This window comes from Cavia porcellus, unplaced genomic scaffold (genome assembly GCF_034190915.1).
Source record: "Cavia porcellus strain 051 isolate PalLab524CR breed Dunkin Hartley unplaced genomic scaffold, mCavPor4.1 scaffold_1, whole genome shotgun sequence".
Taxonomy (NCBI): domain Eukaryota; kingdom Metazoa; phylum Chordata; class Mammalia; order Rodentia; family Caviidae; genus Cavia; species Cavia porcellus.
The window spans coordinates 15,324,888-15,341,273 of record NW_026947484.1 but is presented as its reverse complement, the minus strand read 5'-3'; the positions used below and the strand labels follow the sequence as shown (position 1 = coordinate 15,341,273).

The 16,386-nt window shown below is 43.3% G+C and overlaps 1 pseudogene; it reads left to right on the top strand.

The window, feature by feature from the left end:
- The first annotated feature begins 2,405 nt into the window (after positions 1–2,405).
- Positions 2,406–3,083, top strand: LOC100720315 (calcyclin-binding protein-like; annotated as a pseudogene).
- Positions 3,084–16,386: the final 13,303 nt, after the last annotated feature.

Here is a 16,386-nt window from a genome sequence, read left to right as displayed (position 1 = left end):
GCCAGCCCACTGGGACTCAAGTCTGAGCCAAAATGTGCCAGTCCAATAGCAACAGCACATCCTGGGAGCCAGTTAGAAATGTGGAATCTCAAATTCCATGTTTGACCCATCCAATCAGAATCTGATCAGACCCCTTAGGTGAGCACGGACACATTACATTTTGATAAGTGCTGATCTGAGGCCCCCTCTTTTTTACAGGTGAGAAAATAGCTCTGAGGAGGTCAAGATGTTTTGCCTGGGTTCTGATCCATACAGTGGCAGACCTCTAGTGGATAATAACTCAGGTTCGTACAGCACTCTCGCTTACGTTTAATCATTTTTAATCCTGTTGTCAGTTGTGTGGGGTGGACAGGTCAAAAATATTTCCATATACTTAGAAAGGAATCGAGGCTCAGGAAGATTAAGTAACTTATTCAAGGACATACAGGAACCACAGAATTAAACTTCAGGGCAGAATGCTACAATTTGGATAACACCTTCCAAAGCGCTTAGGTGACTGGGTCATGGGGGTGATTTACTGTTTGGAGGTGAGTGAGATCTGATTAGATGAGATGAGTCCCTGGGTTGTGAATTGGAAAAGTACATCACCCTCCCCGCTCAGCTCCTCCAGTTTCTCTCTGCTTCCTAACCACCATGAGGAGAGCAGTCTTCCTCTCCACCCTGCCCCTCTGCTATGCTGTTCCGTGTTAGAGCCAGCCCACTGTGGACTCAAGTCTGAGCCAAAATAAAACCTCTCTTCCATAAGTGTCAGTGTCAGGTATTCTGTCCCAGCAATGTGTCCCAGCACCAACGCTGTCCCAGCAAAGTGACTAAGACATAGGGATTCTACCTCTTTTTGCCCAGTGTTCTAGTGCAGGAGTTGCAGGCTTTTTCTGTAAAAACCAGATAGCAAACATTTTTAGGATTGTGGATCACAAAGTCCAGTCTCCACTGCAACAGTTCAGCTGAGGAAAGCAGCCACAAGCAATAAATCAATGAGCCTCACTGTGCCCCAACAAAATTTTATTTATCAAAGCAGGCAGAGGGCCAGATCCATCCCTCAACTGTAGATTTCCACCCTGCATCATACTGATCAATCCAGGAGAAGATAATCCCTATCTATACCTGCCTTCCTATCCTATTCCAGAGTCATTGAAAGAAGGAAAGGTTCCTTGGAAGGACAATGTATCTTCTAGAATCTCATACAGCAAAGGACATATTTGTCTGGAGGAATGCAAGGTTCTTCTTACCTAGGCCCAGGGCTTTGGGGTTGGAGTTTTGAGCAAAACAAGGCTGACAGCACAGGGAAGTTGTGTACAGGGCACAGAATATGCCCAAGCAGGCTCCAGAGGGTGTCTAAATCCTTTCTACCTGCTGCTGGGCAGGTGAGAGCTTGGCTGGGGCTGTACCCAAGAGAGGCCTGCCCTTTGCTAATTGCGCTGCCTAGAGGGGGCCCTTTCTACAAGCTCCCTCCCAGAGGGGGTGCCTTTTACTCTGCGTGAGAGAGCAGCAAACTTGGTAACTCTAAGTCACACCAGGCTGGGCTCCTCCTCCCAAAGCATATCCTACAGTGAGGACCCGCTGCAGCTGCCTCAACAGGGCTGTAAGCCACAGAAAGTATGCAGAAGACAAAAGGCAAGAAACTCCAGTAAGAAACGTCTGACTCAGGAGAAAAGCTGGGCACCATCCTTTAATGTTTGCATTCATTAATGTTCCCGTCAGTTTTAAACACTGGAGTAGAATTTCCAGATTTTGCAGATCATTTAAAAGCTTAAGGGATTATCAAACCAGTCATTTAAAATGACATTTTCACTGCACAAATATTATTCTATTAAAGAGCACGCATGGCACAGGCCGCGATCAGCTTTGGCAAGGTTACAGGCCTTCTTCCATTGCAAACCCCACTGTTTCCTCATAAAGCTGTCAAGCCCCTGCTTAATGAAACATATATAAATGCAATGATGTTAGCCATGTCACAGCAAGCTAATTCATTTTGGCTTTTTCCCATTGCACTATCCTATGAAGGCTTTTATCATACTATCCTCTGAGGACTGCCCCCAGCGTGTCTGCCATGGACCCAAGGAGATGAAATCCAAGAAAGTGTTTAATTTCCAAACAGGCCAAGTATCTTAAATAAATAAATAACCAACAGACCTAGGCTGAGTTTTAGGCCAACAGGTATGAGGCAGACTATCAGGGTTCTATTAGGAAAGAGATACAGTCAGATCGATAAACAATTCTGATAGCTTCCCTAGTTCCTTTGACTTGATAGGGCTGAAAACCAGTTTTGAGAGGTAGGATTCCCCCAATCATTATACAATCAGGGCTGGTGAGGCCCACGCTCATCGGGAGCATGCTGCGTCCAGCAGTTCCTGTCCTTGCATGCACAGATGCAGCCTGGGACTTTGGTCCAACTCTATCCAACCATGGCTTCAGCTTTGGAGAAGCTGCAGAATAATCTAAAAGGGATAAACGCATTTCTGGAAAAGGCCACCAGGAAGTGGACGATGCCCTGACAGCTGAAAAATCTAAGATCAAAACAGAAATAAAGAATAAGATGCAAGAAAAATCACAAAAGAAACCAGAACTTCTTGACAGTGAAAAACCGGCTGTTATATCTGTTCCTATCAAACAGAATACCCTGTGAATGTCAGTCATTATGGGTAGGGCCAGCCTGATAAGTTTGTGAAAATCTACATTACTTTAACTGGAGTTCATCGAGTTCCTGCCGACAACACACAGGTGGATTTCACGGAGAGGTCATTTGATCTTTTGGTAAAGAACCATTTAGGTTCTTTACCTATTTAAGGAACAATCTTCTTGAAACCACCTCAGTGCAAGGCAGTTCAAAAAAAATTAAGACTGACACAGTTCTCATCTTGTGTAGAAAGAAAGCAGAAAACACTCAGTGGGAGAACGTCACTCAGGTTGAGAAAGAGTACAAAGAAAAACAAAAGCCACCTACGATGCTGAGACAGATCCTAATGAGGGACTAACGAATGTTCTAAAGAGAATTTATGAAAATGGAGATGATAATATGAAGTGGACCACTATTAAAACCTGGGACAAGAGAGAAGCAAACCAAAGGAGACACAAGATTTTGAGACCTTCAAGTCCTTTTCAGAAGTATGATGTGGAAATACTGAATTTCCAACAGAAGAATGCTAGTGAGCTCCACATAGAAATGTGACAGATAACTACCAACCCTTCAAAGTAAAAGCAGTGAACTCTCCATTTGTTACTGGAGGATTTAATAAGATATACATATTAAGTACTTCCTCCAAAGATGGTCATTTTGTTCACAAAAGGGTTACATGGCATTCTCATGGAAACATAAAAAGCAAGTATTGCCTAATGAAAACAATACATCATGTATATTTCTGTTCAGGTAGAAAACAACAGTATTTGCTTGCCTGTAAGTTACAGATGTCTGGTGCCACTAATGTAAGAATAAGAGTAAAACTGAATTTTTGTATAAAATTCAAATTTGTGCTTCAAATTTGCTGTAAAGCAAATAATCCTCGATTGTCAGCTTGATCAGTGCACATAGCAGGGATTACTGTGCACTAGTCCAGTCACAAATGCTTCTATCTAGATTTAAATATATTTGTTTATGAATATAGCATTGAAGTAACAGACAATCATCTTCGTATAGTACCAGTTAGTAAAGTCTACTATGGATTCAAAACTAATAGCCATAAGTTAAACATAATTAATTTGAAAATCCATCTATTCCGATGTTCAGTAAAGTTGGGTTTTTTGTAAAAAAACTAAATAAAATATGAATCTACTGTCACGATCAGCATTCAACAAAACCTTTTATAAGCTCGTTTGTCAACTGTCCTTCTAAAAGCGTGTCTGAATGGTTTCTCAGGTTGTGCTTTTCTCTGCATCTTCTGCATTTGCTCGTGGAGTGTGAGAGGAACTCGCAGGGGACCTCTGTTGTTTTCCCTAACATTCTAGAAAGGTAGAAAATGACTTAGATGGAAGACAAGGAAGTCTTCACAGACCTGGAAACTTCCAAAGCTCAAACCTTTTTTAAGGAACAAGGAGGGGACTAACAAATGATCGCCCCATGAGAATCATGAAGCTTTAAGAGGGTTACTCACCAACTGGATTTATCAGAGATACTTGAACTTGGGGTGCATCTCCTTTGCAAGATAAATACTGAGACATAGCTTTTCAGGAAAAACATTTCCAGCGACTTTCTTTTTGCCACAAAATTACTTCTATGAACACATGTCCCTGAGGAAAATTCACAAATTGGTCCAAATGCCTGGATGTCACTATTTTCAGCTGCAGAAATCTGCTTACTTCAATGCCAATCTATAAATACTAAGCCGCTTGGGAACGTCTTTTACAACAATTCCACCTGTGACTAGTTTTGAGTCCTTGAGGCACAGAAAGAAAACCTTCACGGGGGAATCAGAGAGAGCAGGGCATGCTCTTTTCTCTCCTACTAGCTTCCCCTCTCTGTTACCCCCATGCCACCCCCAGCCCACACACACCCATACCCCATTTGCTCGTGCTGCCAGGCCCTGCATCGATGCTCAATTACGGCCTCTTCTCAAGGGATGGCCTGGCATCTTGGCAGGAATGCTGGGGCCAAGGCCTGGAGGGAAATGCCTGCTCAACCTGTTTCTCACTCCGGCTATCCCTACCCTGAAACCAGCATTTCCCAGGACGCATCTGGGAAATCTGAAACAAAGAGCCAATATTTTAGGAGATTATTTTTTAAGAGTAATAATGTAATGTTTTCTAGGTGGTTCAAAACTCACTTGTACATTGAAGGTTCCAGAAAATCCCACAGTAAAGATAGTTGTTCACTTTCATTTAACCTAACATTTGGCTTTTCTTTTTGGGGGGCAATCTTATTGGACTACTATTACTATTGAAAAACAAACTCAAGTAACATGCACTACTGAGAAACACAATGTTGGAAGCTGATAGGACTCTAATTAAACACAAACTACCAGAGGAAAAAGGTAAAGGTATCTAGTCCATAATCACAAAACTGTATTCTCAAGTCAGCACAGGAGCTTCTAGATAATACGGCAATATGCGAGCCTGCAATAATTCTAACTCCTCAAAAAATAATGGCCCGTCGTTTTTCGACCACACTGTTAACTCAAGCAAATACCACATGGTGTGTGCAGCTGTATGCAACTGACACAAAGGCATTTGTGCACCGACCTTCCAAACCATCAAGGGGAGAGGAAAATTTGTTTCTGGGGAAAAACCTAACTCCACACTGCCAACACCAATAGTCTTCTTCCACAACAGACTTAGTGCCAGTGCCAAAAATCACTCCCAGTTCCCTTTTTAATTCTGCCCTCCTTTATCCACTAAGACTGGGGGAAGATTATTTTGATTGGAATTAGACAGCCACCTGCAGCTAGATCTTTAGCTGTTATTAGTGTTCTGTTTAAGCCCTTTTCACAACAAGCTCAATGAAAAAGACAGTGGACTTTTGAAGTTGCCCAATACTATCTTTGGTGATTTTCTCAAGTTAACAACCTCCATACCAGCCAGACTGCTGGCTCAGGGAGGTGATAATCTCCTCCCCAGGGTCGTGGTCAGGAATTGAAGGATCTGGGATAAATTACAGAAGCAATCTCTGCCAAGAACTCTCTTCTCCTGATCTCTCCTTGCGCTTGCTTTATGTATTCTTATTTTAGCCCAATGTTCAGGTGCTTTTCCACCATCAGTCTCCTACATTCTTCTAATAACTCAGACCCTGAAGTCTTTCCCAAGCATCACACCCACTCAGGGCTGGACGTTTAGGTGCAGGTTCCAATTTGGAGCAGCACCTCTAACCAATACTGATTTAAAATGATTTCTATCCAGTTACCTGCTGTTTCAATGAGGAACACGAACAGTTTCCCTTCATTTTAGAATCCCTAATGCTCCAACCTCTGACATCCATTGCACTTGGAATAACAAGCCTCTGCATTTGCCTATCCATTTAGAGTTACAAAGAGGCTTCACATACAAATCCCCATTGACAGTCACAAGGTACTGTCACCATGATTTGGGAACAAATCTTATAGGTGCTTATTACCCAGGTGACTGAATAGCGGATTGAACTTTGGTTCCATTTTTCTGGATCAGTTGCTGAAGGAGCTCAGTCAGGTGTGAGATGGTCCCCAGGCAGAATAACAAAGAGAGAAGATTTAAATTTTTTCCAGTGGCTTAACACAGAGATCACAATGCCAAAGTTCTAAAACTCTGATGAGCCTCTGGTCATGCTTAGGCATAGCAAAGACCAATTCTACCAACATCCGCTTTTGCTGTTTTGCTAGGCATGCAAGGATTGGCAGGTTTCTATTTCCTAGTTTGTTTGTTTAATTTGTGAGTACTCATCTTCTCTACTGCTAGCATTTTTCTTTCCATAGATGAAAGTAGAACGTATTATTAGAAGAGTAACAAACTCAAAAGAAAAGCTCATAAAGGATCAAATCCACTAGTATTAAAATGCTGGCTTGGCCTCTCACAGATTGGGTTGCCTTAACATCTCTGAGTCTTGATTTCCTTGTCACTAAAATGGAGGTGACAATAGGATCACTTCATACGGTCATTCTAAAGATGGAGGAATAAATAGACCATTCCTAGCACCTAATTAGTCCTAGATGGCATGTTATTACTATTCGTTGCATTTGAATTGCTAGAAAATAATAATAAATGAGCAATCTATTCTCTTAAGAACAGCGAGCATCTGCCAGCCTGAGAGCTGCTGACAGCTGTTTTGCAGTTGTCATGAAAGTTCCCTTCTTTCCCTTAGAGAAGCTCCAGTCATTAGAAAGCCACTTTCTGCAAAACAGTAATGATGTGTGAGTGAGTTCAAAAGAGCCAAGACAGAAATTCAGATTCCCGTTCCTAAAACACATACAGGAAGACGCCGTGGTTTGCATCTAAATGCTCCCCATATGACCATAGGCTTAAGGCCTGATCACCTGCATGTGGAACTGTCGGCAGATGTGGAACCTTGGGAAGGCAGGGCCCAGTAGAAGAAGTTAGATGGGACACAGGGTTGAAGGGGAAATTAGAACCCTGGTCCCTTTTCTTTTTTGCTTTTTAGCCACTGTTGGGTGAATAGCCCTCCTTTATTACATGTTTCCTCCATGACATTCTCCGTCATGGGACCAAAGCAATAAGAGCAGGTGACTGTAGACTGAAACCATGAGCCAAAGTAAACCTTCCCTTTGATAAGCTGACCTTCTCCAGTGTTTGTCACAGCAACCGAAAGCTAACTGATGTGGGGAACTCACATGCACCACACATCTCCCAAGTGCTTCTCTTATCCTGACCACAGCCAGGCCAACAAAAATTGCCACCTCCATTTTACATCAGATGCAAGCAGGCTCAGGATGTGAAGAACATGTCCAACATTCAGTAGCATCTAAGGGACAGACAAAAATATGAACTTACACCTCACTGACTCCAAAATTCATCCCCTTCCACTGTTCTCCCACAAATGTATCAGAGGAAACTCACCAAAGAAAATTGTTTCTCTTGTGTGGGTTGCTGAGGGACAGCAAATATCAGATGATCACAGAGAGAGACCTGTTGGTGTTGTCTTTAGATAAATTTGCTATTCCCTAGCCTCACCTCCCTATCCCCACAATCATTAAATTAAGTTAGAGAGGAAGGAAAACAGGTGTGGTGGTGCATACTTAGAGTCCCAGCACTCTGAAAGACTGACACAGGAGGATTCCAAATTCAAGCAACTTAGCAAGTTAAAGAGACCCTGTCTCAAAATAAATAAAAAGGGTTGGGGATGTAGCTCAGTGTGAAGATGCTGACTTCAGTCCCCTGCATCCCTTAAAAAAGTGAGGGAGGAAGAAAATAAAGCTTGAGTAAAAGCAGCCTCTATAATAAATTATATGAACTAGAAAGATGCATCCACTGTGTTTGCCAAATCCACCTACTAATATCTACAATACTGAAAAATCTGCTGGTTCTCAAGAACCAGAACAGTGATAGGGATGAAAGCAGAGCTGAGAATCTCCTAGCATGAGGCCTTGCGTGTGTTTTCAGTTTACTATTAACCCTGAAAATGACAGGCAAAAGCCTACTTGTCCTTCCTAGAAAAATACGGGGAGAGGGATCTTCAGTTAATCAATCTCCAGTGCCTGAGGGCACATCACTGTGGGACAGCAGGGACCCGGTGAAGGATTCAGGGTTCAAACCCTGGGGCTCCTCAGAGGCTGGGACAGAGCCTCAGTGCTGGGCTGCTGAGAAAGGGGCTGAAAATTCTGTCCTCTGCACCTGCTCATGTTGGCCTCTGTCCTGCCTCACACCTGTGGGCCAGAACAAAGACAGAATGCACAAGACAGCAGGTGGGTAGTCTGGTAGATGGCTTTTATGGGGTTGCTACCTGCCAGCCCCATTCTGTGCCCCCAGTAGGTCCTCAAAAGTCAGGCAGTGGGGAGAGCCCAGAACCAGGCAGGTCTGGCATCAACTCTACCACTTACTAGATGTGAAGGACACAAACAATTACACGACTTTAACAGAGTTTAAGACTTCTATTTTATAATGGCTGCTGAGTAAACTGTCAAAGGGTATGTTTGCCGTGACTAGTAAAGCAACCTGGGCCACACATCTGCAACACTCAACAATGTCCTCCTCAACAACGGGGCCCCTAAGGCAAGAAGACAACCATGCAGTTTGTAACACTCAGCTGAACTGAATCAGCATGGTGCTGGACGTGGATGGTGCACCTAAGGATGGTTGCCAACAGCATAAAAAGAGAACTGGAGGAAGATGGTGTGCTGCTGATTCTCCTGGAGAAGCTTGTCACACTGGTTTTCCTGATGTGAACTCAGCTGTTATCTTTAGAGGAGCTCAGGTCCTCTCTGTCACTGAGGATGGCTATTGATCTTTCCTGGGGAACTTTGGTCTCTACCTTGAACGCTGCTTCCTGACTCCAGCACAGCCCACAGTCACAGATCCTTCAACTCGCCAGTGTGAACTTTCTGGCTTCTACCACTGGTCTTCTGGCCTTCCCAGTGAAGATCCTTGATATGGGTGTGAATGAGACATTGTCGTTGGCTCTAGGCCTCCAGATGGACTCATGGAGGATACTGCCATGTGCTCTAGGTCTTCAGCTAGACTTGTGCAGGACATTGCTGTGGGATCCAGGGCCTCAGTTGGATTCTTTGAGTCTCTAGTATGTGAACAGATCTCTTGCACTGTTCAGCATTGACTCTTTGGGTGAATATTATAAAATAATCCTATTTTTTAAAAAAAGACAACCATGGCAGGCAAGATTAGCACTATTAGTCAGATAGCAGCTGGACACACCCACAAGGTAGCACTCAGTCAGGTCCAGGGGAAGCTGGAGCCCCAAAGCCTCTCTGTATCAGGCACATACTCTCCTGTGACTCAGTTCCCTCTGTGAGCCAATCAAAAGCCCGGCCCAAGGTCATAATGCAAGAAAGGATGCTTTTGCCACTTGCATGCGTTGGGCCATTCTTTATGTGTCCTTTTAGCCTTGATGATGCAGAGTCATTAGCAAAGGGTCAGAACAAATAGATCTAAAGGACAGCAGTGGCCAGTCCAGGCTTAATTCTCCTTTCTGAATCTGCTAAAAGTCAGACAGATGAGCCAGAGCCTTCCAGGGGGCCCTCGAGGAATTTGAAGTGACACTATAGAGAAAACAATACAACTCGCAAGGGATAGCTGCAGAGAATTAAATGCCAAAATGAAGAGTGTGCCAAGCCCAAGTATGTCAAAGGTTCTGGAACAAGAGGAAGCCCCACAGTGAGTGGTGGGAGGATGTCATGAGCAAGGTGGTCCCTGGGCTTCACCTAGAAGTCCCTTTGGAATTTTAAACAGCTGCTCTGAGCTTCTTTAATGTTATGCCTCATCCTAGGGCAACATATTTGTGCTACAGATCCCTCAGTGGCGTCTCCCCTTCCATATAGCTGTCACAGATTGCATCTCTGATGCTGGTTGGTTGGGGAGCAAAGCATGGCAGTCCTATTAGGCCAAACAATTCCCACAATCACCCTGGTCCCTCTTGCCCAGTGAGCCGGAATCAGGTCTCAGCCTGGTGTGGATTTATAGACCAGGTGCCTCCCCTGATCAGATGGCCTGAGCCTTGCCACACAAATGCCTGGCACTGTTTGATTCCTGTTTCAAATTAGCATAAGCATTTCTCAAGGCACACCTTGAATTAAATTGAAAAAATAAAATTAAAAGAAATCTCCCTGGTGGCCAATAATATGCAAGGTACCTCTTCCAGAATCAGCCTTTTTCTGCTCCCAGTTTTATTTTGAAAAAGCTTTGTGGGGAGCAAACAAAAGGGATGCTATGTCTTCCCTACTAAGAAGAAAGAGTAATAAGTGCAAGAGAAAACACATCTAATTGTCTGCCCCTTCAGCGCACAGTGACCTTGTTTGGAACACTGCTGTTTTCTGGCAGCTGGAATGTGAGCTTGATTTTTGGCTGGGAGGATGGAGCTCGGCTCCTAACAGCAGCTCAGGCCTCAGTCCCTTTTCTTTGTTCACCTGGCAAAAAGGCCGGATTCAGAGCCCTTGAGTCTGGCTGCAAGGCTCATCCGCAGCAGTTTGCAGGAGGAACAGAAAGTGAGAGTTATCCCCGAAGGGCTGAAGGTCTCGGTACAGAAGATGAGATTTATAGAGTGTTTCCAACAGCTCCATTGGCTCACAATACAGAAAAGAATGCATGTGTCCCTGTGGCAAGTTCTAGTTGTTTTTTTCTTCCAAAGAGATGTATGAGATGGCGAGCAGACACTGGACACAGCGCCAGGATTGGTAAGGATGAATAATCCCTGCCTCTATTGCTTCTAATTTCTCAGACTTTAACTGTTCATCACCCTAAATTTTATTTTTATGCTCATGATGCTCCAAGCCTAGCAAGGCAAGTGGGTGGGAAAAATCATCTTTTAAGCAATCTATCTAGATACACCCAGGGCTTCCTTGCATTTCTGTATCACTTTTATCACTGGTAGGTGGGACCAGTATGCGAGCCGTTGTCCTAATTACTAGCAACCTGGAATTCAGACAAGCCGAACAGGACAAATTAGGTTAAAATATTAGCTGGAAACAAAGCTTTGTATTTCATCCCATAACCAAGGCTGAACTTTAAGCAAGGGTAGCACCGGTGCAGCAGATCAAGCATTTCCTTTCCCGTGCACATTACGGATGTCTCCACACCTGAGGCTTTTATCTTAGACCTGTGGTTTAATAGAAAGAGCTCAGAATTCAGTCACAAGACTTGTGGCTATGACCTTGAGTATATCATTTTATTCGGATACCAAGTTAAACAGACTAAAAACCACTGAAAATGGTAGAATCAGCCGGGGATCTCCTAAGCTCCACCTTACATATGTGTTCACATTATGTCTATAAAGAAGACTATGTTAAAATCTTAGAAGATATGAGGGCTGGGAAATCTATCCTTTTCTCTCAAAGGTCAGTTTAGAGTTTAAAATGCATGCAAAGAAAAGCCTGCTACAAAGGGCTCTGGGTTACTTCTCTCACTTAAGAAGGTGATGTATTGTGATGTTGGAGAAGACTTCTCATTTCCTAGGGGCCAGATGAGCCCCAGACACCTCAAATATATCTTCTTACATAGGAATCCTATGAAATGGGTGGCATCACCACCCAGCGTTATTCTGGAAACAGACAGGGATCTCACTGTGTTAAGCATCCATGAAGGTCACTTGCCCAGAGGCGGTAGCATCTAAGGTATGCCTAATTTTGGAGTAGATGCTTCTTCCCAAAATATCCTTACATATTAAGGACATTTGTAAACTAAGAAATGCAATGCAGATTTAAGGGATTATAACCCAAGTTATTTTACAATACCTACAATTTTACTAGGAACTGGCTTAATTTCAAAGCTTCTCTGTTAACATCCTCTCTATTTATGGTGTGTTGCTGATAGTAGACACTGACTAAACTACACAAGCAACTCTGGTTTAAACTGAAAAAAATGTGAGCCCAAGAGCATTGGCCAGTAGACCTTTGATTTCATGATGGGCTTGGCTTGGTGGCATGAAGACACCCAACTTAGATTCTAGTCTGTTCCCTAACATTATTTATAAGATCTCACATGGGATCCACAGTCTGTGAGCCTTGTGAGGCCAAGAACCCTATCTCAATCATCCCAGTAGCACTAATGTCCAGCAGATATCTGCCACACAGTGGGCTTTTATCACAGCTTTGTGGGTCAATGAATGAATGGATGGATGAATAAATTAATGGGGAGATTCTGAGTACAAAGGAAGTGTTGTGGAATAGAAAACACTGCACCAGAAATTTGAAAATCTGTGTTCACATTCTGACTCTGCCATTAATCAGCTGAGTATGTTTGGACGTCAGGGAACCTCCTCTGAGTCTATGTCCTCCTTCATCAAAATGGGGTGGGGAGGGGAAATACTGCTCTATCATTCCAGAGATATGCTATATCAAATGAGGAAGTCTTTTTAGATAAACTTGGTTTGGGTCTACTTAAAAATTAGTTACACCATTTTATTATATAGAGTTAACAAATGGCAGTTTGTCACAGCCAGAGTCATTGCTTTTACAGATGGGAAAACTGTAGCCCAAAGAGAAGACAGACGGTTCTGCCTTACTGATGACATATTGGCAGAATTCATGAGTGTCCTTGTCATAGTTGGCAGGCTTTCTTCAGACTAAACCTACAGCAAGCTCATGGGTGGCCCATAAGCTTTGGCAAAATGTCTTGATGTACACTTCAGAAGCAGTAAGATCTGGGCAATAAGGCTCTTTCTGCATGACTGTCTCCGTCTCTGTCTTCTGGAAGTATTCGGGACTGTTAAGCAGAGTTTGCCTAATACGAGAAATAAGGTCCAAGACGTCATCCAAGTTTCTTGGTGCCTGCATAGCTCCCCCATCTGGCCCCTGCTTCTCCCTCCAGCCTCAGTCTCCACCATCCACCACCACCACCACCCTACTCCTGGGAGACTCTTCTGTTCTTGCCAGGCTGGTCTCCTCACCACCTGCAAAAACGTGCCGAACTCTGGACTCCAGCCACATATTCTTCCCCTTTTCCCCTTCCTCCACTTTTCTCCATCTAAATACCATTCATCCTTGAGAAAGAGCTCAGGTCCTATCATGTCATTCCTGACTACCCCTGTCCACAGGGTCTGTCTTTCCTTTTCCAACCAGCTTGTCATGGACATCTGTTGTGGGTTGAACTGTTTCCCAAAAATATATGCTGAATTCCTTCCCCTTAGTAATTATGAATGTAAAGTTATTTAGAAATAGGGTCTCCAAAGCTACAAGTAAGATCAAGTCTTACTGGATCACGGAGGGGCCAAATCCAAAGCCTACTATTTTCATATGGAGAGAGGCTGAAGACATAGAAGACACTGAAATTATGTTGACACACGCCAAGGATTATTGTTGATTACCAGAAGCTAGAAAAAGCAAGGAAAACTTCTTCCCTAAAGCCTTTAAGATGAGCATAGCCCTGCCTCCATCTTGTTTCTGGATGACTAGTTTCCAATACTGTGCAAAAATACATTTCTATTAGTTTAATTCACCCAGTGTGTGGTACTTGGCTACACAGGTTACAGGAAATTAATAAACCATTTCAGGTCATTCACTGGACTTGGGAATATGATAAGGACCACTGACTCACTGTGAGATGTACAACTAGTTCCATTCTTGTGAGCTTCTCATAGTCCTGTGAACTGCCTGAGGATAAGAACTGTCTCACATATATCCCTTTAGCCTCCCTTATACCAGATACCTTGTAGTTTATCTTAACCTCAAGCACAGTGACCGCTGACATTCCATTATGAATAGGGGCTGTATTAGAAATGCCACTTACGTCTATTCATATTCAACAAGTTCTAGAAACATACTGGAGTAGAATTGAGGAAGGATTTCTCCATTTGCAACTCTATAGCCCCAACCTATTGTAACACACTTGTCTAAATCTTTTCATTATACTCTACTGCCACCAAAACCTATACCAGCACAGTCCAAACACTTGTCCTGGCTATCTCTACCACCTTCACCTTATCTTCCCACATACTATAGCTTTTATCTAGATGTCCCCTCAAAGTCTCATGCACTCACAGGTGGGGCTTTCCACAAGTGGCTGGATTTATTGTGCGATACTGGGATTGAGGGTGTGATATGGGAATTAAGGGTGAGGATAATAGAAGCCCCACTCTGGGTGTTGGTGGTACCAACCAATAGGCTTGCAGCCTGGGTGGAACACAAAGGGATGGAAGAAAAGTGGGCTTCTGCTGCTGCTGCTACTTGCCTGCTGCTTCGCGCCACACCATGAACTGTTTCTCCATGAGCTGATGCCGTCCTGTCTTGGAGCCAGCTAACTATGGACTGACACCTCTAAAACCGTGAGCTCAAATAAACCTTTCCTCCATTAACTTTGGGCTTCTGGTATTTTTGCCTCAGCAATGAGAAAAGTAACTAAGACTCAGCACACAATGCCCACATACATACACATTCGCCAACAATATAGTCAAATTGGATTAACCCTGTTGTCTCTACCTTTCTTTGAGATCAAGTCATGTGTGATCTTGCCCTTTGGAATTCAGCATGGCAGAACAGAGAGATAAAAATATGGTAAATAATGCTGGTCACTTTGCCAGTCTTCCTACTTTGGGAAGCTCTTAGGCTCCACAGTGGCCAAGGGATTAGAAATGTGAGCCTGCAATCCTCTCAGCTGCTCTTAATTTGAGCAGGCTCTGATGGCCTTAGCATCTCCCCACACTGAATGTGTACCTAGTTTTTAAAGATGCACTTTTCATACAACATGCCCCCAAGTCAAGCCATGCACCTCACCTGGTGCTGGACCCAAGAAGCAATTCCAAGAGAAACTATTAGTGATTTTCCCCTAACAGCTGAGTGTTCTACGATTCATTGGTATGTTTTTGCCACTGTTCACCACTCCCTATCCTCTCCCTCACGTGGATTATCCCTTATCTAACTCTCTCTGAGTCCAATCCCTATCCAAACTTCAATGCTCAACTCAAAGGTGGCCTCCTTCAACAAACTTACTTTCATTCCCAAAGTAATAACTAATCTCTCAGTTCCCACTAAAACCTGTTTTGTTTTTTGTTTTTTTTTTTTTTTTTGCCATATGATTGTAATTATCTTATTTCATGAGTATCTGGATAGGTCTTTTATCCACTTCTTAACCCCAGACTGGAAGGCTCTTGAAAGTCAAGATCTTGCCTTATAATTTTTTCCTTTCAGAGTTCTGTGAATCAAATGAAAAAATGTAGTCAAAGGGCCCACATGATGGCTGACAAGTAGTATGTGCTCAATAAATGTCAATTCCTTCCCCCTTTACATGTCCTGTTCCCCATCTTGCAAATTCTCTTGAATATCGTAGCTGCCTAATAAATGTTGAACACGTGAAGCCATATATATAAACGCTAACATTTCAACTCCTTTCCTAAGGTCAATGAATAGACATCTGACATTTTGATTTTCCTCCCTCAGTTCTGGAATTTGTAGGTTCATAAAGATTATGTTTGTCCCATGCCTCTGAAGCTAAAAGCAATGTTGTGACACCATGGGCGTGTGGCAGGGGGCCAACAACATCACCCAGCAGTCCGCCCAGAAGCAGTCATCTCAGGCCTCTGGAGCAGATTGGGCAAAGTCACACAGCGGCTGGATCAACTTTCAAGCCAGTTAGCCAATATAGCCTTGATAAAGAAATAATGTATGGCAAATCCTGCTCGTAACACTCATCTCATGTTTTTTCATTAATTTCTAATATGTTCATGTTCCTGTGACAGGTATGTATTGTATTTAGATATATCATGATGTATCATCTTAGGAGACTTAAATCCTCAGAAGCTAAATCCAACAACCATGCCAGTGTGTACACAGAGTGATGCTATTATTAGGAGCTAAAGACAATTCTAGATGCTTCTGAGAGAAACTAGCAGAGAACAAATTGAAGGCGATCCCTCCTTCATCCCTACTCCTGTTGCCACAAGACCTATGCATTTGAAAGGAGAATGAAAAACCCAGAACTGCAGCAGTGGGCTGGTCACTGCAGCCACTCAGCTGAATCTCTGGATAGAGCAGGCCCTCACCTCAGCTTTGGGTTACCCTTGTTTACATTAACAGAAAGAAAAGAGCCCAAGACCCCCCTCACAGAGGGCTGATTTCACACACATTTTCCCCAGATTCCTATTGGCTTGGCTGGAAACCACATATTAAAACCCACCAATCTTTCCACTTGAGCCTGATGAAAGCTTCAACAGAAACAGCTGCACTTCACATGTGGTTTAAGTTAATATCTTATCCCAACAGTTTAACTCTAGCTGGCTGGGCTGCTTTTTTAATATTCACAATCTTCTTTTGTTTCACATTAAGAATATGTCTTTCATTACTCTCTAGAGCTGAGGAACACAATGATGCTGGT